Raw genomic sequence first — 23,414 nt, forward strand, 5'->3', positions numbered from 1 at the left:
AGAACATTAGAATCATCCCCACCTCTTGAGATGGCTGAAGAACAACCCAAAATCCTGAGGGAGTACTTTACTCCCATTATTTACACTTTCCCATCTTGCATTCGATTACCTGAGGTAGCAGCTGTACAATACGAAATAAAGTCTAGTGTGATCCAAATGCTCCCATCTTTTTATGGGCTCACCAATGAAGACCCATATAAACACTTAGATGAATTCCTTGAGATTTGCACCACTGTCAAGATTCAGAATTTTACTGATGATGCTCTGAAACTTAGATTATTTCTCTTCTCCCTTAAAGATAAAGCCAAACAATGGCTGAATTCTTTAGAAGCCAACTCGATTCGTTCTTGGGATCAAATGCAACAAGAATTCCTTAAAAAATACTTTCCTATAGGAAGAACGAACCAGTTTAGACGTGCCATTACAAGCTTCTCCCAAACCGAGGGAGAAGAATTTCATGAAACTTGGAAGAGATTTCGGGACCTAATCCGTAAATGCCCTCATCATCAAATACCTAAGTGGCAGCTAGTGCAATGTTTTTATGACGGTTTGACTGAACGAAACCGTCAGATGATCGATGCTGCATGCGGGGGGACTTTCATGCTTCGAAATGAGCATGAAGCATGGCAATTATTTGAAAATCTTAATGAGATTGTGTTGACCCGGCTAAGGTTTTAATTAAATGGGCTTTGGTCTTGATTAGATTAAAAGTTATAATTGTATAGAAAAATATTTGATTAACCCTCTTATTAAGTCACGGTCCTGCTTTTAGCCTTGTTGAGTCCGGTCTGAAGCAGTTTAGCAAAAATTAAATTAAACGACATTGGGCTCGAGAGTAAGTTCAAGCAAATCAACGATCATGACCCACCTCAAACCCAAAGTCAATTCCCAACCAATTCATTACCTGCCTTCATATAAAATTGATAAATTTAAAACAAGAAAAAAAAAAGAAAATAATGAATATAATAAAATAAAAATAATTTCGGAAAGAATCACTAAAAATACTGTTCTTATGAACAGTGTCCCGTGAAAACACTGTTCATATGAACAGTGTTACAAAAAAAAAATATAATAACAAATGAGTTCACTGTTTATCTTCTTCCCCCCTCCCCCGCAGTGCATCACGGCCGAGATTCCCGTCGATTCTCCCGTTCCAGCCACGAGATGGCGTCGCCTAAGAAATCCTCCACGCGGTGCAGCCAACCTCCCGTTCCTCCGCCTGCGCCTCCGCCTCCGCACAGCGGCCATTCGGAGCGATCCTCCCAGCCGCATCAACCGCGTGCCATCCGCCACCCGTTCCACCTCCCAGCAGCCGGAAATCACTCCTCCATGATCAACGCTTCCAGCATCCCATGAAATCAAGCATCTAGCCGTCTCCCTCTGCCAGATTTGAGCCATTCCAACCGTCCGCAATCCCATGGAATTGGCGAATCGTTCTTCTTTCACTCCACATTAATCCCGCAGCCAGCTCCCATCGGATGAGCATCCGGGATTCGCATCCTCACCAGCGTACTCCCAGGGGATCCATCACCGGTGAGAGGGTCTATATGAAGAAGCCATCGGCAAAGAGAAGGGGGGGCGTTGGAGGAAAATAGGGGAGCCCCTGTTTCGGTAGAAGGCCGAATCAGTGAAAGAAGAAAAAGAAATTAAAAAAAAAAGAGAAAGGAAGGGAGGGGAAAGAGAATATTTAGGGATATTTTGGGAATAGAGGGAGCGGGCTTCGACAGAAACAGGGGACCCCCTGTTTCAGTGAAGAAAAGGAAGGAGAAAGCCATGCGTGGAAGGGAGTGAAGAGTAATTTTTTTATGAAGATGGGAAGACTTCCGGCCACCATGAGCAGCTAAATCTTGGTTTAGGGGTTTGATGAAGCCGTGGATGAGTATTTATGTTGCATTTCTTTGATTTTTAGCATTGTAAGACAGTTGCATATTTAATGAAATTATGATCTTGAAATGTCTTGTTTAATTTGTGTAAGATGTTTATCTTGTAGAAAGCCTCTGCATGAATTAATATAGTTTATCGAAATCGAATTCAATACCTGTGGTTTGGAGGAGATTGTTATGCAACTATCAGATTTATCTTTGAGAAATTAATCATCAGATGAATCATGCTAAATAGGACAGACCATGCCTATCCTTAGAGAAGATGGTTTGTACCAGGCTTAGATGACTCATACTATGGGTTAGATTTCAACTTTTTATATGATTGCCCTAACTTGTAGTTAAGAGCAATCAGATCATACACGCATCTAAATCATTGAAAGCATCATATTTACAAATCCATCGGCGAATTCTAACCCTAAACATCTCTTCTCGTAAAATATTCCTACTACTGCATTCATCTTACTTTTAGCTCCCATTAATCGATAACTTAAAATTCTTTTTACTCTAGCTTATGCCCTTTGAATTAATTTAGTTAAATCAAGTTAGCAAATTCTTCTTGATTTATTTTTAAAAGAAAAATAACTTATTCGTCAATCCCTGTGGACCGACACCCGTAATCACTATCCTACAGGATATGTGCTATTGCGTGGTTTATTTTCAAAATTGAAAGAACCGATCAATTTTTGGCGCCGTTGCCGGAGATTGCTAGCATAGTTATTTTTTCCTATCATTAAAAAAAAATTAATTACAAAAAAAAACTTTCAAAAAAAACATATATATATCTAAAATAAAATAAAAAAAATTATTTTCTATTATTGTTACTTTTCTTATCTCCTTTTTCTCTTCTACTAATTTTTTTTAATTTTTCTTTTGGTCTTATTTGATCAGGAATCGAAGGAAAAATCTGGGATAATCAAAAAGAAATGCTGTAGAGGTTTGCCTAAAAAAAAAAATTGCTGGAAAAATTCCCTTTGGTAACCTCTAAACCTTTCTTATTTAAATTAAATATTAGCTTGAAATTTTGTGGTGATTGTTTGATTTTAATTTCAGCAAAAGTGTGAATGCATGCTTGATACACATACACAAATTAATCCGCACATAGTAAGGGCAATCACCCCAACAAGATAAGAGCCGGATTTCATCACCGGACTCTTGCCCAACTTAGGTGAACTCAATCTCACATAGTGTCACTTTAATTAAAATCAATTAGACGTTGGCTCCTAGGGACATCCGAGCTCAATAAGACGAAGATCACTGAAAGTTGCACCAATTTCGCTCTGTGGCTTAGTTAATGTCTAGGCAAGCTTTGTCCCTATAAGGGAGACAGTTCATCTGTTCGAGGTAAGTGGGTTTTAAGTGGGACCTTTGCGAACGCATCGTGACCCCTCCACTTACCTGGGAGCTTACCTGGTCAACTCGGTTCATTAGACCGGATTGGAGGCTTAGGTGCCCTCTTCAAACCAGTTAGGAGCTGTCTAGTGATTTTAGGACAAATACAAGGATTGATGTGTTTATCTTTTATTGCATGCTTGACTGATCAAGTACTAATGTATGCAAGGGAGTCGTTCTAAAGTACGTGACCTATTACCTTTTGACCCTGAAATAGAACGGACCCTTAGGAATATTCGAGCTGAGATCAGAACATTAGAATCATTCCCACCTCTTGAGATGGCTGAAGAACAACCCAAAATCCTGAGGGAGTACTTTACTCCCACCATTTACACTTTCCCATCTTGCATTCGATTACCTGAGGTAGCAGCTGTACAATACGAAATAAAGTCTAGTGTGATCCAAATGCTCCCATCTTTTTATGGGCTCACCAATGAAGACCCATATAAACACTTAGATGAATTTCTTGAGATTTGCACCACTGTCAAGATTCAGAATTTTACTGATGATGCTCTGAAACTTAGATTATTTCCCTTCTCCCTTAAAGATAAAGCCAAACAATGGCTGAATTCTTTAGAAGCCAACTCGATTCGTTCTTGGGATCAAATGCAACAAGAATTCCTTAAAAAATACTTTCCTATAGGAAGAACGAACCAGTTTAGACGTGCCGTTACAAGCTTCTCCCAAACCGAGGGAGAAGAATTTCATGAAACTTGGAAGAGATTTCGGGACCTAATCCGTAAATGCCCTCATCATCAAATACCTAAGTGGCAGCTAGTGCAATGTTTTTATGACGGTTTGACTGAACGAAACTGTCAGATGATCGATGCTGCATGCGGGGGGACTTTCATGCTTCGAAATGAGCATGAAGCATGGCAATTATTTGAAAATCTTAGTGAAAACTCCCTCCACCATGCTTCCTGTTCTCGTCAAGCACCCCTGAGTTCTCAAAGAAAATGGACCATTTGTGAAATAAGTCATTCTATGGACCGGTCTAGTAAGGTAGATGCATTGTCCCATAAGATTGACCAACTAATGTTAGGTGGGCGTTACATGAACTCTTCCCAAGCACAAGTATGTACTATCTGTTCTAGCCCATCCCACCCTATTCATGAGTGCCCTTCAGCGCCCCAATTCCCCGAACTCGTGCAAGAACACATCAATGCTGCTCAAACACAGCCTAGACCGGGTAATGACCCATTTTCCAATACATATAACCCGGGATGGCGAAATCATGCAAACTTTTCTTGGAAGCAGCAAGCTTCGAACACAGCCCAACCCTATTCCCAAAATTTTCAAAATTCTCAGAATTTTCAAACCCCACAAAATATTCATCCCTACCGTCCCTCGATTCAATTTCAACACACTCCTCCTCCACCCCAAAGAAACACAGCCTTTGAGGAGAAAGTGTTGAACGCCCTTCAAGGTTTGGAAACCATTACACAATTGGTGCACTCTCACACGCAATCCATCGCCAAGCTAGAATCCCAAATGGGGCAACTAGCTAATGCACTGAACAAGCGAGAGGAAGGAAAGCTTCCAAGCCAACCACTAAGTAATCCTAGGGGACAATATGTGGCTCAAGAAAATCAATTAAATACAATTCATAATGAACAAGCCAATGCTTTGACTACCCTAAGGAGTGGACGTGTAGTAGACAATAAGATTGGGGAAGATAACAATAAGGAAGATGAAGAAGAGGATAGACATGTGTCAAATAAAAATCTAAAACCTTCTTTTTCTTCAGCTAGTCCACCTTCTGCCAAAACTCACATCCCAAAGGCTCCATTTTCTGAAGCTCTTAATTCACCCTCTCCCTTTGGCAAGAAGGGAACTTCACTAGAGGAGATGATGGAGGTTTTCAAACAAGTTAAAATCAACCTTCCGCTTCTTGATGCTATTAGACAAGTTCCCTCCTATGCCAAATTTCTCAAAGACCTTTGTACCCAAAAGCAAAAATCTGGGACACATGTGCCTAGAAAGGTCTTCCTAACCGAGCAAGTGAGTTCTATTCTCCAACACAACACCCCTCCGAAATTCAAAGATCCTGGTGCTCCCACCATCTCCTGTGTCTTAGAAAATAATTTCATTGATCGAGCACTCTTAGATCTAGGGGCAAGTGTCAACCTTTTACCTTATTCAGTTTATGAGAAACTTGGTTTAGGTGAGTTAAAACCAACCTCGGTATCCCTTCAATTGGCTGATCGATCTGTAAAAACACCACGTGGGATAATTGAAGATGTTCTTGTCAAGGTAGACAAATTCTATTTTTCAGTAGATTTCATCGTCCTTGATATGGAACATGAACCTAATCCTAAGAAACAAATTTCCGTGATCCTTGGGCGCCCCTTTTTAGCAACAGCCAATGCATGCATCAATTGTAGAACAGGGGTAATGAACATATCATTAGGGAACATGAAGGTAAAATTAAATATGTTCAATGCGGCCGACCAACCCGCGAGGAAAGTTGAGTATTTTATGATAGACAAAATAGATGACCTCATAGAAGGAGATGCAAAAACTATCTCACTGTGTCTGGCTGAAGACAATATACTTAGCGCTTGTTGGGAGGCAACCCAATTCTCTTAGATTTTTTTTAACATTGAGGACAATGTTAGGTTTAGGTTTGGGGGTATTCATCTTGATTTTTATTAAAAAATAAAAAATAAAATAAAAAAATAAAAATATCTTTAAAAAAATAAAAAAATCTTGTGTTCATTTTCATTTTTATAAAAATAAAAAAATAATAAATAATTAAAAAAAAATTAAAAAAAAATATTTTTTACCTAATTTTTATACATGAATGCGAGAATAATAAACACACAGGGTATATAAAATCTAAAAATCCCAATGACTAGTCGGAAGTAATACAAATTTAAGTTCTTTTTATTAAGTCTCTCTTAGGGAGTTGTAAGCTAATTAATACTTTGGAATTTCACTACACACTGGCCGACTCTTCTAAGGTCTAGGCTCGACATTATGTTGATAGTATAGTAGCAACCTTGGACCCTGATGAATCATACTTATTTAATCCAAAAAAAAAAGAAATTTCATTAATAAAAATGGATTTAGTCAGGAACATCGAAAGGGCTACCTATTGTCAAAGGTCAAGTGGGCTTGTGATGAGGACTCTGAGCATAAGTCCATAGGGGAGTCTTGATGCCCGACACCTTGTGCCAACTGGTGTGAGAGTTGTCGACTGATTGCTCGTTATACGGAAAAATCACCACAAGAGTAAAAGTGTACAATTTATACATCTTTTATTAAAAAAAAAACTTTGTATTGACCTTGTAAAAGATAATAGTGTGAAAGCCGTCATTGTAGAAATTCGAGTAAACTGGAATATTACAGATAAAGCCCGTGAGGTACTAAAGTAAACATCCACAACTCTCGAAATCCTGCAGATAAGATGATTTTTGAATCAGTGAGTAGGTCCCTTCGACCAATCCTTGGAAACTACTAGTCTTTGCAATATTTTGGAGATCCGAAACCTTAGCTTTTGTACGGTCCAGATTTCACCGAGCACTCCAGTATAAATAAGTCTTACAACTCCCTAACGGAAACTTAATGCCCTCAACTTGAATTGCATTTTGACCTAGGACTTGGGCTGACTTAGTAATTAAAACTTTGTGTGCTTTTGAAATTCTTGGCACTTATGCATTTGAAATTAGATATATATATAAAAAAAAAAATCTTTGGGTAGAGACAGCAGTTTGTGGGTATCTAAGCCGGAAATCCTCATGAGACAAAACTCGTCCACTAGGGCCACCTAGGGGTTTAAAGCCTTGTTACATATGGTAAATGTAACCGCGATGCCTGCGAAAGTGAGTTAAAATTCTTCTTTTCTAGTTTTATTTTGCTCGAGGACTAGCAAAACATAGGTTTGGGGGTGTGATAAGTGCTTAATAATTTATAATTTAGCTATCTTTCCATAGCACTTATCAATGTTCTTAAACTGATAAATACATATTTTACCATGAAATTGAATAAACATTGAAATAAATTTAAATTATGGTAAGAGGTAAATAATTCTTTTCTTAAACCAGATTCTGAACTTGTCTCTCTCTTGATTGCAATCTTTTATGAAAACTACAGAAAAACATATAAGGAGATTGTGTTGACCCGGCTAAGGTTATAATTAAATGGGCTTTGGTCTTGATTAGATTAAAAGTTATAATTGTATAGGAAAATATTTGATTAACCCTCTTATTAAGTCACGATCCTGCTTTTAGCCTTGTTGAGTCCGGTCTGAAGCAGTTTAGCAAAAATTAAATTTAAACGACATTGGGCTCGAGAGTAAGTTCAAGCAAATCAACGATCATGACCCACCTCAAACCCAAAGTCAATTTCCAACCAATTCATTACCTGCCTTCATATAAAATTGATAAATTTAAAACAAGAAAAAAAAAGAAAATAATGAATATAATAAAATAAAAATAATTTCGGGAAGAATCACTCAAAACACTGTTCAAATGAACGGTGTCCCGTGAAAATACTGTTCATATGAACAGTGTTACAAAAAAAATATAATAACAAATGAGTTCATTGTTTATCTTCTTCCCCCCTCCCCCGCAGTGCATCACGGCCGAGATTCCCGTCGATTCTCCCGTTCCAGCCACGAGATGGCGTCGCCTAAGAAATCCTCCACACGGTGCAGCCAACCTCCCGTTCCTCCGCCTGCACCTCCGCCTCCGCACAGCGGCCATTCGGAGCGATCCTCCCAGCCGCATCAACCGCGTGCCATCCGCCGCCCGTTCCACCTCCCAGCAGCCGGAAATCACTCCTCCATGATCAACGCTTCCAGCATCCCATGAAATCAAGCATCTAGCCGTCTCCCTCTGTCGGATTTGAGCCATTCCAACCGTCTGCAATCCCATGGAATTGGCGAACCTTCTTCTTTCACTCCACATTAATCCCGCAGCCAGCTCCCATCGGATGAGCATCCGGGATTCGCATCCTCACTAGCGTACTCCCAGGGGATCCATCACCGGTGAGAGGGTCTATATGAAGAAGCCATCGGCAAAGAGAAGGGGGGGGTTGGAGGAAAACAGGGGCGCCCCTGTTTCGGTAGAAGGCCGAATCAGTGAAAGAAGAAAAAGAAATTAAAAAAAAGAGAAAGGCAGGGAGGGGAAAGAGAATATTTTGGGATATTTTGGGAATAGAGGGAGCGGGCTTCGACAGAAACAGGGGACCCCCTATTTCGGTGAAGAAAAGGAAGGAGAAAGCCGTGCGTGGAAGGGAGTGAAGAGTAATTTTTTTATGAAGATGGGAAGACTTCCGGCCACCATGAGCAGCTAAATCTTGGTTTAGGGGTTTGATGAAGCCGTGGATGAGTATTTATGTTGCATTTCTTTGATTTTTAGCATTGTAAGACAGTTGCATATTTAATGAAATTATGATCTTGAAATGTGTTGTTTAATTTGTGTAAGATGTTTATCTTGTAGAAAGCCTCTGCATGAATTAATATAGTTTATCGAAATCGAATTCAATACCTGTGGTTTGGAGGAGATTGTTATGCAACTACCAGATTTATCTTTGAGAAATTAATCATCAGATGAATCATGCTAAATAGACAGACCATGCCTATCCTTAGAGAAGATGGTTTGTACCAGGCTTAGATGACTCATACTGTGGGTTAGATTTCAACTTTTTATATGATTGCCCTAACTTGTTGTTAAGAGCAATCAGATCATACACGCATCTAAATCATTGAAAGCATCATGTTTACAAATCCATCGGCAGATTCTAACCCTAAACATCTCTTCCCGTAAAATATTCCTACTACTGCATTCATCTTACTTTTAGCTCTCATTAATCGATAACTTAAAATTATTTTTAGTCTAGCTTATTCCCTTTGAATTAATTTAGTTAAATCAAGTTAGCAAATTCTTCTTCTTGATTTACTTTTAAAAGAAAAATAACTTATTCGTCAATCCGTGTGGACCGACACTCGTAATCACTATCCTACAGGATACGTGCTATTGCGTGGTTTATTTTCAAAATTGAAAGAACCGATCAGGTAGTACAAAACATTTGCCGAGCTTTCATTATCAACTAAGACACGCTTTACATCAAACTTATTTACAATCATGGAGATGACCACAGCGTCATCATGAGGAGTCTCAACTCCTTCCATGTCCTCGTCCGAGAATGAGATAGCTTCGGAGATGCGCGGGCGCTTCGGAAGGATCCTTTCCTCGATTGGTTCTTCAGCTGGGCTTCCTCCTCCAATGGTGTTGATGGTGCCGGCAATAGGCCCGTTGTCATTTGGATTTTCGGGCAGCGCGGCATTTTCCGCTGGCCTCCTTTCCTCACGCCGGTTCCGCACGAATCGGTTGAGTATCCCGCGACGGATAAGCGCCTCGATCTCATCTCGGAGCTGGAAACAATCCTCCGTGTCGTGGCCGTGGTCTCGGTGGAAGCGGCAATACTTCCTAGGATTGCGCCGGGCTCCTATATCCCGCATCGGGGGCGGAGGTCAGAAGAAGTCCCGACCTTCTATCTCCATTAGAATCTAGGCTCGGGACGCGTTGATGGGAGTGTAGTTCTCGTACCTCCCCGAGGGCATTCGTGGTCGCGGCGGAGATCTCGGTCGAGGCAGGGATCTTGGTCGAAGCCGTCCCTGCTGTCGAGGTGGGCTCCTCAACCAAGGCAGGTTCTTATCTCGACAGAGAGATCGACTTTTTGGGTGGCCGCGCTCTTCACGGCGCTTCTTCTGCTTCTTTGAAGCCTGCTCGGTCGCGCCCCGCCTGGAGGCGATAGCCTCCTCAGCCTTCGCATACCTCCGAGCTCGGGCCAGCATTTCGGTGAAGTCGGCGGGGAAGCTCTTCTCGATGGAGAAGAGGAATCTGTAGGAGCGAGCCCCAGTCTTTAGTGCCGACATGGCTATTGACTGGTTGAGCTCGCGGACCTCCCAGGTTGCAGCGGTAAAGCGGTCAAGATATTCTCTGAGGGATTCCCCTTCCTTCTGCTTGACGTCCAGAAGGGAATCCGATGTTCGCCGCTGGCGCCGGCTGGCAGCGAAGTTGGTGGCGAACTGCCTGCCGAGCTGCTCAAAAGAGGATACCGTGCTCGGCTTCAGTCCAGAAAACCAAAGCCGAGCCGTTTTCCGAAGAGTCGCTGGGAAGGCTTTGCAGAGCACAGCCTCGAGGACCCTTGCAATGCCATGAGGGCTCGATAACTCTCCAAATGATCGAGGGGGTCGGTAGTTCCGTTGTAGGGCTCCACTTGGGGCATTTTGAACCTCGGTGGGACCGGCTCGTCCTCAATCTGGCAGGAAAAGGGGGACTTGGTGGTAAACTCAAAGTCACCCTCGCGCCTTGCCTTCCGGCTATGAAGCGCCTCAATCTGGCGCTCAAGGTTCTCAACCTTCCTATCGAGCTCCCCAGCCTGGGGGATTGCCACAGTAGTCTGCTCCGGCTCATGACGGTCCGGGGCTGACTCAGCTTCCGAAAGCTGCGGCCTTCTATCTATGCTCCTTCCCGGCATTTCTCTCTGGGGAGATGCCCGGGCTGAGCCTTGGCGATAGCATCGTTCTTCATTGTTGGCCCTCGAGGAGTCGTGGAGGTTTTGGCCCTGGAGCACTGGTCCGTTCGGAGGAAGCACTGGCTGGACCTGGGCCTGCGGAGGCGGCACTTCCTCCCGTTGCAGGCCTTGGATAGCTGTGGCCAAGGCTTGAACCTGCTGCACCAGGATGTTGGACTGTTCCGGCTGGACTTGGGGAACTGGATCAACCGGAGGTGGCGAGTTCTGGACAAAGTGTCCAGGACTTGGTAGAAGACGTCGGGAGCATTGGAGGCTCCTTTACTTCTCAACTTCATGGCCACGACTCGAGCCCTTTCTCTAGGGCCAACTGTTGCTAGAAATTGGACCCGGAGGCGACCGTCGGCTGAGAAGGACGAGCTCCGGTGCGGAAATGGCGGGTGGTGGTCCGTCGGCGGGCGGCGTCCTCCGGGAGACCTGCAAAAAGCCAGTGGCCGGGGTTTCCGGCGCCGACCCTCCGATGCTTAAGTCAGAGGGGGCTAATGTGTAGAAGGAGGGAGAAAATGTGTGATGGGGACATCAGAGCCCTTCATCCAGATGATCCTGAGCCTCCGGATTGAGTCAGACCCGTTTATTTGCATATTTATTTTATTTCTGGGTTTATTTACATTTTAGGGCTTATTTGTGTTATTTGTGGGCTTATTAGGAGTTATTTTTGTGTAAGGGGGTTTTATGCAAATTGTGTATTTGGGCCCTATATAAAAGGGACTATTTTCATGATTAGGGTTTAATGAAGTAATTTGGAATTTCTTCCTCCTACGTTCTTTCTTCTCTTTTTCTCCTCTCCTCCTCTATTCTTCCTGCGTCTCTACAACCTTTTCTTCCTTCTTCTTCTCTTGTTCTTCCTTCTTCTTCTCTTTCCCCGCACTGGTGCTGCATCAACTCGGTATCAGAGCCTCGGCTTTGCCCCTGTGCCAAAGCTCCGGATCCCTACACAGTGCCTTTCTTCTTTGCTGCCACTTGAATAGTCACCCCCACGCCCGCTGCACAGCTTCACCCCACCGCCTCCATCTTTCTCCTTTGACTTCCCACTGCCTACTACCGCACGCCTCCATCATCAAGGCTTCCTAAAAAAAAAAATAAACAAACAAACAAACCTTTGCAGGTTCCCTATTCCCGTGACCACCCGTCACCGCGCTCGCGGCCACCGCTTCCATCCCTCGCCGACGACAACACCAGCGTCGCCGCTTCGATTCGCTGTCGGAGGTCACCGTGATCCCACGGAAGCCCGCCGTCCTGGTGTCAACCGCGCGGCAACTGTCCTGACGGAGGAAGCTCTCGGCCGCGACCCCTGTGGCCACCGTCCGTGGCCAGATCCGGGAGTGGGACACCGCTCTCCTTCTCCGTCGCCGCCCTAACGCCTCCCTCTGCCGCTGCAACCCGGGCCACCCGCGTCTGCCGCCAACCGCCTGCATCGGGTCCATAGAGGGGACCGCCGCCGACCTTCGCCGCAGGCCACGAACCCATGGCCGTGATCTCGCCGCCGCCGCAGGTCGTGGAGCCGCCGTCGTGATCCCTACCCCGGCCCGCAGCCGCCGCCGCGAAGATCGACGCCCTCCCGAATCCGTCGGGAGGTTGAAGAAAGAATCAGGGTAACAGGAAGTTCTCAACCCGTTAACCCACAACCCGGTAACCCGGGTCCAAAAAAAAAAAAAAAAAAAAGTTTCACGTGACCGCGCGGATCTAGCCACGGACGGTGGCCATAGGGGTCGCGGCCGAGAGCTTCCTCCGTCAGGACGGTTGCCACGCGGTTGACACCAGGACCTTCGCCGCAGGCCACGAAGCCATGGCCGTGATCTCGCCGCCGCCGCAGGTCGTGGAGCCGCCGTCGTGATCCCCGCCCCGGCCCACAGCCGACGCCGCAAAGATCAACGCCCTCCCGAATCCGTCGGGAGGTTGAAGAAAGAATCAGGGTAACGGGAAGTTCTCAACCCGTTAACCCACAACCCGGTAACCCGGGTCCAAAAAAAAAAGTTTCACGTGACCCGCACGTGACGGGTCCGTAAAGGATATCGGATCGGGTCAAACCCGTTAACCCGAATCCTAACGGGTCTGAGTTAAAAAAAAAAAAAAACCTTACCTCTGTTCATCTTCCCCAACCGCACGCTGCGCCGCCGCCCTCGTAGCACCGCTCCGCCCGTGCCGCCGCCGTCATCGCTGCTTCGTCGTCGCCATTCCGCCTCCGCCGCCCAGCACTCACCGTCGCCGCCTCACGCTCTTGCCCGCTCCCCCTCGCAGCGCCGCTCCCCCTCCGCCCGCACGCAGCGCCGCTCTTTTCCTCTACCGCCCACATGCAGTGCCGCCCCCGCGCTGCGACCGCCTCCGCCTCCACTGCAGCGCCGCCTTGTCTCCCCGCCGCCGCGCTCCGCCCCTTCCTCTTCCACCGTCGCCGCGTCGCGTCACTGCCAAGTCGCCGCTGTCCGCGTCCACCTCTAGACCCCGCCGCCGCCTTGGCTCCCCGAGCACCACCCTCCACCACCCGTCTTCCGAGCCGCTTCGTCGCCTGAGACACCGCCCACCTGCGGCCGAGCACCTCCATCCCGCGGCCGCCCTCCCGGCTCCATCCCGCTGTTATTCCCTCTTCCCCACAACCCACTTCGCCCCACCCCTGTGTTCGCACTCACCCAATCCCACCGACCCGCACGCCCCCGTATTTATTCCCTGGGGCCCAGGTGTCGGGCCTGCGCCAGCTTCCACTTTACAGGCTCCGAACCAGCAGCCCGCAGCCCGCAAGTTTCGGGTCCGCCCGGCTGCCTCCCCAGTCCCCACAGGGACAACCAGCAGGGGCTACGCCAAACCGAGATCAGATTACTTTCTCCCTTCTCTCCTTCAATTGTCAAGCCCAGCAGACTCGCAGAGGCACCGTGAAAAGATCCAAGTAGACGCCAACTGAAAGGGTCCATCAGCTGCAACCGCACTCCTGATCATCGCCCACGAGCACACGATTTTGGTCGACTACTTCACGACAGGTGATAGGTTTCTACTTTTTCTGGCTTGTTCATTTAATTATGTTCTAGTTCTCTTGCATGATAACCATAGTCTTGAAAATTTATATTGTTGTCAAAAGTCAGAACATTAAACCTTTCGCTTCCGAACCCGTCCTATTATCCTTTAAAGTCTAAATATTAAATTACACATCCTAGTAACAGGACGTTTCTCAACATTATTCGATCAGATTAATTTAGGATCAGAACAACTGTACTACTTGATTGCAATCTAATTTCCTAAATTGAATAATCTTAATCCTTAATTCTGAATAACCGAAGTAAAAAATCAGCAACATTTAAATTTTAAGTTATTCTTGTGAAGACTTGCTGATTTTTGAAATCATAATAGATTGTATTAGTAGGTTGTCCTGCATCAAATTTGGTCCTACATCATAGTTATTAGGGTTTCATTAGTGACATTGCATTTCACATCAATACCCAGTGTCATCATTGCATGCCAACCTATAGTGATATGGAGTACTATCTCAATCAACCTAAAACCCCTGTAGCTACCATGAATTCCGACATTTTGAGGTCTATCAAGGAACAGATCGTTGCCATGCGGGCTGGATACAAGGAATTCACACAAGAGATCCATGAGCTCATGCAAAATTCTAGGACCCCTATACCGCCAAGCCCTGTTGCAGCCCAACCTAAATTCGGTTTGGTTGCACCACCTATAATCCTTCCCCATTTTCTTAGGCACCAAACCCAATGCTCAAGATGTCAACAATTCGACCACATAGCATCCCAATGTTCCATTAGGACCTACCAGATTACTGAACCAGAAATTTGGAGCCAAGAGGTCGAATATGTCGAAGAAGTCTATGAACCAAATATAGAAGACTATGAAGAAGACTTTGAAGACGAACCTATAGAATTAGATTTTATCCAAAATGATTCCCAAAAGGAGACTATTGATCTAAGTACAACCAAGCCACTTCACATCACTACTATCGAAGAGGTAGTGAAAGATATTGAGAGCCAGTCACCTGAGTTGGCACTTGTAGCTAAAGATACCTATGCGGAGTCCAACCTTGAACATTCCCTGGTAGTAGTTTCCCTTCTAGAGGAGTTTCATTTTATAGTCCCTGATGATCTTCTGGATGCCCTTCCTCCGATGCGTGATATCCAACACGCGATTGATATAGTTTCCGGGGCATCTTTGCCCAACCTTCAACAACATAAGCTCAACCCGAGTGTATATGCTAGGACCTGGAATTTAATATTATCAACAGTTGAGTTTGCATATCATAGTTCGGTTAACAAGTCCATAGGTATGAGTCCATTCGAAGTGGTGCATGATTACAAACCTAGGCAATCCATAGACTTGTCTTTCATGTCTCATCAGTATAGAGTCGTTGAGTCTGCACAATCAATTGCATCACATCCATATTCATTGCATCAAGAAATCAGCAATTGTAATCACTTAAATAACTTAAAATATAAATCCCTTGCTGATTTACACAGACATTATAAAGAGTTAAGTGAAAAAGATTACGTCATGATAAGAATTAGGCTTGAACGATTTTCTTCAAATACGTTTAAGAAATTGCAAACTTGTAGTGCAGAACCGTTCAAAATCTTAAAGAAAATCAGTTCGAATGCATATGTTGTGGATCTTCCTGATGACTATGGGATTAGTGCGACATTTAATATTGAAGATTTAGTCCCATACAAAAAGACAATATTCATACCTTCTAAACCCTTTATTGACATACCTGCCCATGTTGGACACCCTGATCTATTACCTGCTGTTGAGCCACCACTTCCCAAATTTCATGCACGCAGAGAACAAATAGAACATATATTGGATGAGCAGGTTATTTCAACCAGGAACGGTAGTTACCAACGTTATCTTGTTCGGTGGAAAGGTCGACCAAAGTATGATGTGACGTGGATTTCCAGAGCACAGTTGCAGCGCCTTGACCCCGATCTTCTGGAGCAGTACGACAGCCGGACAGACCTATACTCGACGGGGTCGAGTTTTTCTCACCTGGGAGGAGTTGATGGAGACATCAGAGCCCTTCATCCAGATGATCCTGAGCCCCCGAATTGAGTCAGACCCGTTTATTTGCATATTTATTTTATTTCTGGGTTCATTTGCATTTTAGGGCTTATTTGTGTTATTTGTGGGCTTATTAGGAGTTATTTTTGTGTAAGGGGGTTTTATGCAAATTGTGTATTTGGGCCCTATATAAAAGGGACTATTTTCATGATTAGGGTTTAATGAAGTAATTTGGAATTTCTTCCCCCTACGTTCTTTCTTCTCTTTTTCTCCTCTCCTCCTCTATTCTTCCTGCGTCTCTACAACCTCTTCTTCCTTCTCCTTCTCTTGTTCTTCCTTCTTCTTCTCTTTCCCCGCACTGGTGCTGCATCAATGTGTCTCCTGAGTTTCAGAGTCCAACCCCCTCAAAGGAAGAGGGGTTTTTCTTTTATAGAGGGATACAGGTGTACCTGCGATGTAGCGGGGCGAACGGGTTACCGCCATGATCGAGCACGTCGTCCGAATTAATGCACGATCGTGTGAATTATTGCGTTGCCGTAGGAGATCAGGCCGGAGCCAGTGAGTCGTCGTGGCTGATCGGACGTAGCCGAGTGAGTCAGCTGTTTGCCGTGAAGGGCTTGAGATTCGTAGGTGGTATTAATTGTTGAGTGAACCGGAGATCAGCAGAGGCCATGCGCATTAATTGTTGAGTGAACCGCGGCAGAGGCCATGCGCATTAATTGTTGAGTGAACCGAAGATCGGCAGAGGCCACGCGCATTAATTGTTGATGGTGGTAGCAGGGCATGGCCCCCGTCGAACTGCTGAGGGATGTGACCGCAGTAGGTGGGTGGTAAGGTCGGGCTTCCGAAGTTAGGCTCCCGAGGGAGATCAGGCCGAGGTCGAGTGCTTGGATGGGGCGTCTCGGAGTCGAGCGCCTGGTCGGACGTCGGGCCCGGCTACTCGTCTTAAGGTCGGGTGCCCTCAGGTCGGGCGCCCTCAGGCATGTGGTGGTTATGCGACCATGTATTTCAGGACAACTTGTTTTTCCCCCAACAGAAATCACTAGATTAATCTATCGAGATACCATGAATAACCTCTCCGCATCTATAATGTAACAGATATTATTGCAGCCGATCTCCACCTTCTCTGATGTAGTACAAATTAGTAAAATATATTCCCCCATTTTCATTGGTCTTTCTCTATCTTTCGTGTATTTTTTTAATAAACACGTCTCTCTTTTCATGTACCATAAATATATCTTTGTTCATAGCTTTTCTTAGTCTATTGATGAAATATAGAGAGAATGCATAAAAAATGACAAGCACATACGCATCTATAATCAACAAAATACTAAATTAACACGAAAGCAGATAATTATAATAAAAAATTAGTTTATGAGCTTATTGGGTAGTTTCACTATATTTTTTTTTCTCCCTACCATTAGAGCTATTCATGGACCAAATTTTGAAATTATACTATATTCATTTTTAGTCAAACTTCGGACCAGTATCTAAATTCAGCCTATGATCAGCTTTATTTGCCTGATACATAGGATCTTAAAAATGAGTTACGGGTGCACTTACAAACCCTTCCCCATCGAAACTAGATCTTTATCCATAATTGTTGGCGTCCGACCGCACCGGAACCCACTCACACCGGCACTGCCCACCAACGTCGGAAAACAAAGAGAGAATAACTCTCTCGCTCCCTCGACACCGGACTCAAGGATCACCGCTTCGCTTATCCCTGCGAAGGGCAAAAGATTACCCCGTGATATCAATAGGGTAAAACACTTGAGCACCGCAGCGGATTATCAAACCAAAGGAAGAAGAAATAGGAAGAAGATAGCAAAGCAAACACAAAGATGTAACGAGGTTCGGCTACAAATAGCCTACGTCCTCCACCGCTCCAAATCTCAACTAGGATGAATAGATTACAGAGATGGCACACACCCGAACGATCACACGAGATCGCTCTACAAGAGATTCACACAGAATTCCCTTTGCACAAGAAGTAGGATCCCAATCCTCTTCTTCTCTAGAACCCTAGCCTCACAAACAAGAGTCTCTCTCAAATATACGGCCAATCACTATACCCTAGGGCTCTCATGAGTCCTATATATAGTCTCAAGACCTTCAGATGATCATAGCCGTCGAAACGCCAACAAAACACCAAAAGAAAAACTCATCCGTATGATTTCCGCGAGCTCGAGTCGACTCGGGCACGTCTGGACAACTTCCAGTATGACTGGCACGATCTCAAGTCGACTCGACTGTGGCTCGAGTCGACTCGACGATGCTTCGAGTCGACTCGACGATGCTTCGAGTCGACTCGACTGTAGCTCGAGTCGACTCTGACAGTCCAGACAGAAACATGGTTTTTCGGCCTTTCTTCTCCCGGGTCGACTCGATGGACCTCGAGTCGACTCGACTGTTCCCGAGTCGACTCGACTGAAGCTCGAGTCGACTCCGACAGTCCGCCAGACAGAAAACTATGCAGAATTGATTTTTCTTCAATTCTCTTCATCACCAAAGGTCTCCACATACCCCAACAATCTTCCACTTGGAGACCTTGGGTATATCCTCTTGTTACTTGGCTCTCCTCTGTGCTCCCACTGAAACTGAATCATCCTAGTGAAATAGGTACGATGCCTCCTCAACGTCTTCAAGCATGAAGACCAGCAGAAGCTGAACAACTCCTCAGCTTCTCCACCGTGACGACCTTCGTCAGCATATCTGCAGGATTCTGACTTGTATGAATCTTCTCCAACTTGACGAGTCCCTGCTCGAGCAGTGACCTCACGAAGTGGTATCGTATGTCAATATGCTTCATCCTCGAATGGAAAGCTGAATTCTTCGCCAGATGAATTGCACTTTGACTATCTGAATATAACATGCAATCCTTCTGCTCCTTCCCAAGCTCCTTCATCAAGCCTTGAAGCCATATTAGTTCCTTGCACGCCTCTGTGGCTGCCACATACTCCGCCTCCGTAGTCGACAATGCAACAACTGGTTGCAACCTGGAAATCCAACTGACGGCTCCACTGCCCAAGGTGAACAAGTACCCTGTCGTGCTTCTCCTGCCGTCCAAGTCCCCTGCCATGTCTGAGTCCACAAAGCCCTGTAACTGGATCTCAGAACCTCCATAGCACAATGACATGTGCTCCGTGCCCTTCAGATACCTCAGTATCCATTTGACCGCGCGCCAATGCTCCAAGCCTGGGCAGCTCATAAAGCGACTCACAACTCCCACTGCTTGAGCAATGTCTGGTCTTGTACACACCATAGCGTACATCAAGCTCCCCACCGCCGATGCATACGGGATTTTTGACATATTGAGCTCCTCCACCCGCGTCTTCGGACTTTGCCCTTTGGAAAGCTTTAAGTGGGCACCCAGCGGTGTGCCAACAGGTTTGGCACCCTCCATGCAGAATCTCCTGAGTACTCGGCTGATGTACTCCGCCTGAGATAGTCTGAGGATATGTTTAGACCTATCTCTGCTGATCCGCATTCCAAGGATCTGTTTCGCTGCTCCTAGATCCTTCATTGCAAATTTTCTTGACAGCTTCAGCTTCAATTTTGCAATCTCATGCATGCTAGCTCCTGCAATTAACATGTCATCAACATACAATAGTAAGATAATGTAAGATGTACCGAAGTCCCGGAAGTAGCAACAGCGATCCTCCTGACATCTCCTGTATCCTATCTTAAGCATGTAGCTATCGAACTTGAGATACCATTGCCTGGGCGCTTGTTTCAAACCATAGAGGCTTTTCTTTAATTTGCAAACCAAGTCACCCGTGCCAGCTGCAATGTATCCCTCCGGCTGCTGCATATATATCTCCTCATCGAGATCTCCGTGGAGAAAAGCCGTATTCACATCAAGCTGCTCTAAGTGAATATCCTCTTCTGCCACCATGCTCAGCACCGCCCGAATAGAACTCATCTTGACTACAGGAGAAAAGATCTCCGTGAAGTCGATACCTGCTCTCTGCTGAAACCCTTTTACAACCAGCCTGGCCTTGTATCGCTTCTTCCCATTCTGCTCTTCCTTCAGCCTGTAAACCCATTTGTTTGACAGTGCTTTCTTCCCCTTGGGCAGATCCACCAAATCCCACGTTTGATTCTGCTCCAATGACTTCATCTCATCATCCATGGCCAACTCCCACTCCTTCCTGGTATCAACCTCCAATGCCTCCGTGAAGCATTCAGGTTCGCCATTATCTGTGAGCAGCAAATAACTAAGAGTCCCATCATACCTTTGAGGAGGTTTCCCATGAGTACTACGAGTGGACCTTCTTAGTTGTGGAGGGGGTGCCAATACTTCAGGTTCTTGCTCTGACTGAGTCTTCTGACCAGAATTTGTAGACTCCTCTTCAGGATCCACAAAATACGGCTCAACAGGTTTTGTTTCTGATTCAGTGCTCTGCTGCATTTTCTCATTGAATACCACATCATTACTACGAATGATCTTCCTGTGTTCGGGATCCCAAAACCGATACCCAAACTGTTGACCTCCATATCCAACGAAAATGCACTTCTTTGATTTGGCGTCTAGTTTGCTTCTTTGACTGGAATCAACATGGACATAACTGGTACAACCGAATACTCGTAAGTGCGCCAAATCAATCTTCTTTGCTGTCCATGCTTCCTCAGGAATCCCAAATTCAAGTTTCTTTGATGGCCCTCTGTTGATCAAATAGGCAGCAGTGTTAACTGCTTCCGCCCAAAACTGCTGTGGCAATCCAGCATGTATCCTCATACTCCTGGCACGCTCATTAATTGTTCTGTTCATCCTTTCAGCAACTCCATTTTGTTGTGGTGTCCCTGGAACTGTCCTCTGCCTGACGATCCCAGCCTCTGCACAGTAGTCCTCAAACTCCCTGCTACAATACTCACCACCGTTGTCTGATCTCAGGCATTTTAACCTCCTTCCTGTCTCGAGTTCTACCATTGCCTGCCATCTCCTGAAGACCCCAAATACCTCTGACTTGTGCTTCAAGAAGAACACCCAAAGCTTCCTGGTAGCATCATCAATAAAAGTAACATAGTACTGAGATCCACCAATGGAAGAAACTGGTGCAGGCCCCCACACGTCCGTGTGCACGAGATCTAGCTTTTCTTGCTTCCGAGGTTTACCTTCTTTGTTGAATGAAACACGCTTCTGCTTTCCGAGAATACAATCCTCACAGAAGTCCATCTCAACACTCCTGAGTCCTGCAGCTTTTCCAACTGGTGCATCACCTCCAGTCCCTGATAACTCATGTGCCCAAGTCTGCAATGCCATAACTTGGCGTCCACATCTGCTGCAGCAACTCCAATAGAGTTTTCTGTGCCATTGGCGACATAAAGTGTCCCAATCTTCTTGCCACTAGCCACCGTCAACGAACCTCTGGATACCTTCCACTGATCAGCTGTGAAAGTAGTCTTGTACCCTTTGCTCGCCAACTGTCCAACAGAGATCAGATTCCTCTGCAGTTGAGGCACGTGCCGTACGTCCTCAAGCTCAAGTGAAGATCCAGAAATCAACTTCACTTCCGCGCTTCCCCTTCCTTGTATAGTGCAAGGCTCTCCATCCCCTAGGTAGACTTTGCCGAAGTCTCCCTTCTCATATCCTCCAAGAAGCTTCCGTTGGGATGTAGCATGGAAGGACGCGCCCGAGTCTATCACCCAAGACTCGTCACCGGTAGATAAAGATAGAACGAGGGCATCCATGTCACCGTCTTCAGCAAGATTTGCCAGATCCTTGCTGACTCCTTCGGTGTGGTCGCCTTGCTTCCCTTTAGGAGATTTGCAGTCCCTCCTAAAGTGCCCCATCTTCCCGCAGTTCCAGCACTTCGCTCCCTTGTTCTGAGGTGCTCGAGACCTGCTGGATCTCGACTTCGAGTCGCTTCGAAATCGACCGTCCTTCTTTTGTCTTCCCCGGTCAGAGGTGTTTAGTGCACTTCCAGACGACTCCGCAGCTCCAGAAGATTTCCTTCTTGCTTCTTCACTCAGAAGCACTCCCACAACGTCATCAAAGATCAACTTCCCCGTTGCCGAAGAGTTGCTCACCGCCATCACCAGGCCCTCCCAGTTATCAGGTAATCCGGAGAGAATTAGCAATGCCCGAATCTCATCGTCAAAACTAATCTCCACTGACTCCAACTGGGCCGTGAGTCCATTGAACTCGTTGAGGTATTCTGCTACGCTGCCGCCATTTTTCATACGAAGATTAAACAACCTCTTCATGAGAAATACCTTATTTGATGCTGAGGGTTTCTCGTACATCCGCGACAATGTTGCCATCAACTCCATCGTCGTCTTCTCGTTTTTGATGTTGAATGCCACTTGGGATGCAAGTGACAATCTTATGGTGCCGAGCGTCTTCCGATCGAGGACCTCCCAGTCTTCATAGGACATCTTCTCTGGTTTCTTCGCTCTACCTCCAAGAGGTAAATAGAGATCCTTCTGGTAAAGGTAATCCTCTATTTGCATCTTCCAAAACCCGAAGTTCGTTCCATTGAACTTCTCAATTCGCAACTTCCCTTCATCCGCCATTGCAGAAAACCAATAGCTCTGATACCAATTGTTGGCGTCCGACCGCACCGGAACCCACTCACACCGGCACTGCCCACCAACGTCGGAAAACAAAGAGAGAATAACTCTCTCGCTTCCTCGACACCGGACTCAAGGATCACCGCTTCGCTTATCCCTACGAAGGGCAAAAGATTACCCCGTGATATCAATAGGGTAAAACACTTGAGCACCGCAGCGGATTATCAAACCAAAGGAAGAAGAAATAGGAAGAAGATAGCCAAGCAAACACAAAGATGTAACGAGGTTCGGCTACAAATAGCCTACGTCCTCCACCGCTCCAAATCTCAACTAGGATGAATAGATTACAGAGATGGCACACACCCGAACGATCACACGAGATCGCTCTACAAGATATTCACACAGAATTCCCTTTGCACAAGAAGTAGGATCCCAATCCTCTTCTTCTCTAGAACCCTAGCCTCACAAACAAGAGTCTCTCTCAAATATACGGCCAATCACTATACCCTAGGGCTCTCATGAGTCCTATATATAGTCTCAAGACCTTCAGATGATCATAGCCGTCGAAACGCCAACAAAACACCAAAAGAAAAACTCATCCGTATGATTTCCGCGAGCTCGAGTCGACTCGGCTTTAGTTCGAGTCGACTCGGGCACGTCTGGACAACTTCCAGTATGACTGGCACGATCTCGAGTCGACTCGACTGTGGCTCGAGTCGACTCGACGATGCTTCGAGTCGACTCGACTGTAGCTCGAGTCGACTCTGACAGTCCAGACAGAAACATGGTTTTTCGGCCTTTCTTCTCCCGGGTCGACTCGATGGACCGCGAGTCAACTCGACTGTTCCCGAGTCGACTCGACTGAAGCTCGAGTCGACTCCGACAGTCCGCCAGACAGAAAACTATGCAGAATTGATTTTTCTTCAATTCTCTTCATCACCAAAGGTCTCCACATACCCCAACAATAATTTTATTGTTATATAGGTTTCTAGCATCTTGAGATTGGTGATAACTTCATATTAAATTCAAGTCAATGGGAGCCTCAAACAGATACAATATGTACTTTAAAAAATCAAGAAAAAAAAATTC

At 45.5% G+C, this 23,414-nt stretch overlaps 1 non-coding gene across 1 annotated transcript; it reads right to left on the minus strand.

Annotated features, from left to right (window-relative positions):
* Positions 1-406: 406 nt before the first annotated feature.
* LOC120106285 (small nucleolar RNA R71) lies at positions 407-512 on the minus strand. The gene has a single exon (XR_005508471.2). It is a non-coding gene; the product is annotated as a small nucleolar RNA R71 (small nucleolar RNA).
* Positions 513-23,414: the final 22,902 nt, after the last annotated feature.

Source organism: Phoenix dactylifera, chromosome 3 (genome assembly GCF_051530095.1).
Source record: "Phoenix dactylifera cultivar Ajwa chromosome 3, Ajwa_hap1_PhDact_Kaust_v1.1, whole genome shotgun sequence".
Lineage (NCBI taxonomy): Eukaryota > Viridiplantae > Streptophyta > Magnoliopsida > Arecales > Arecaceae > Phoenix > Phoenix dactylifera.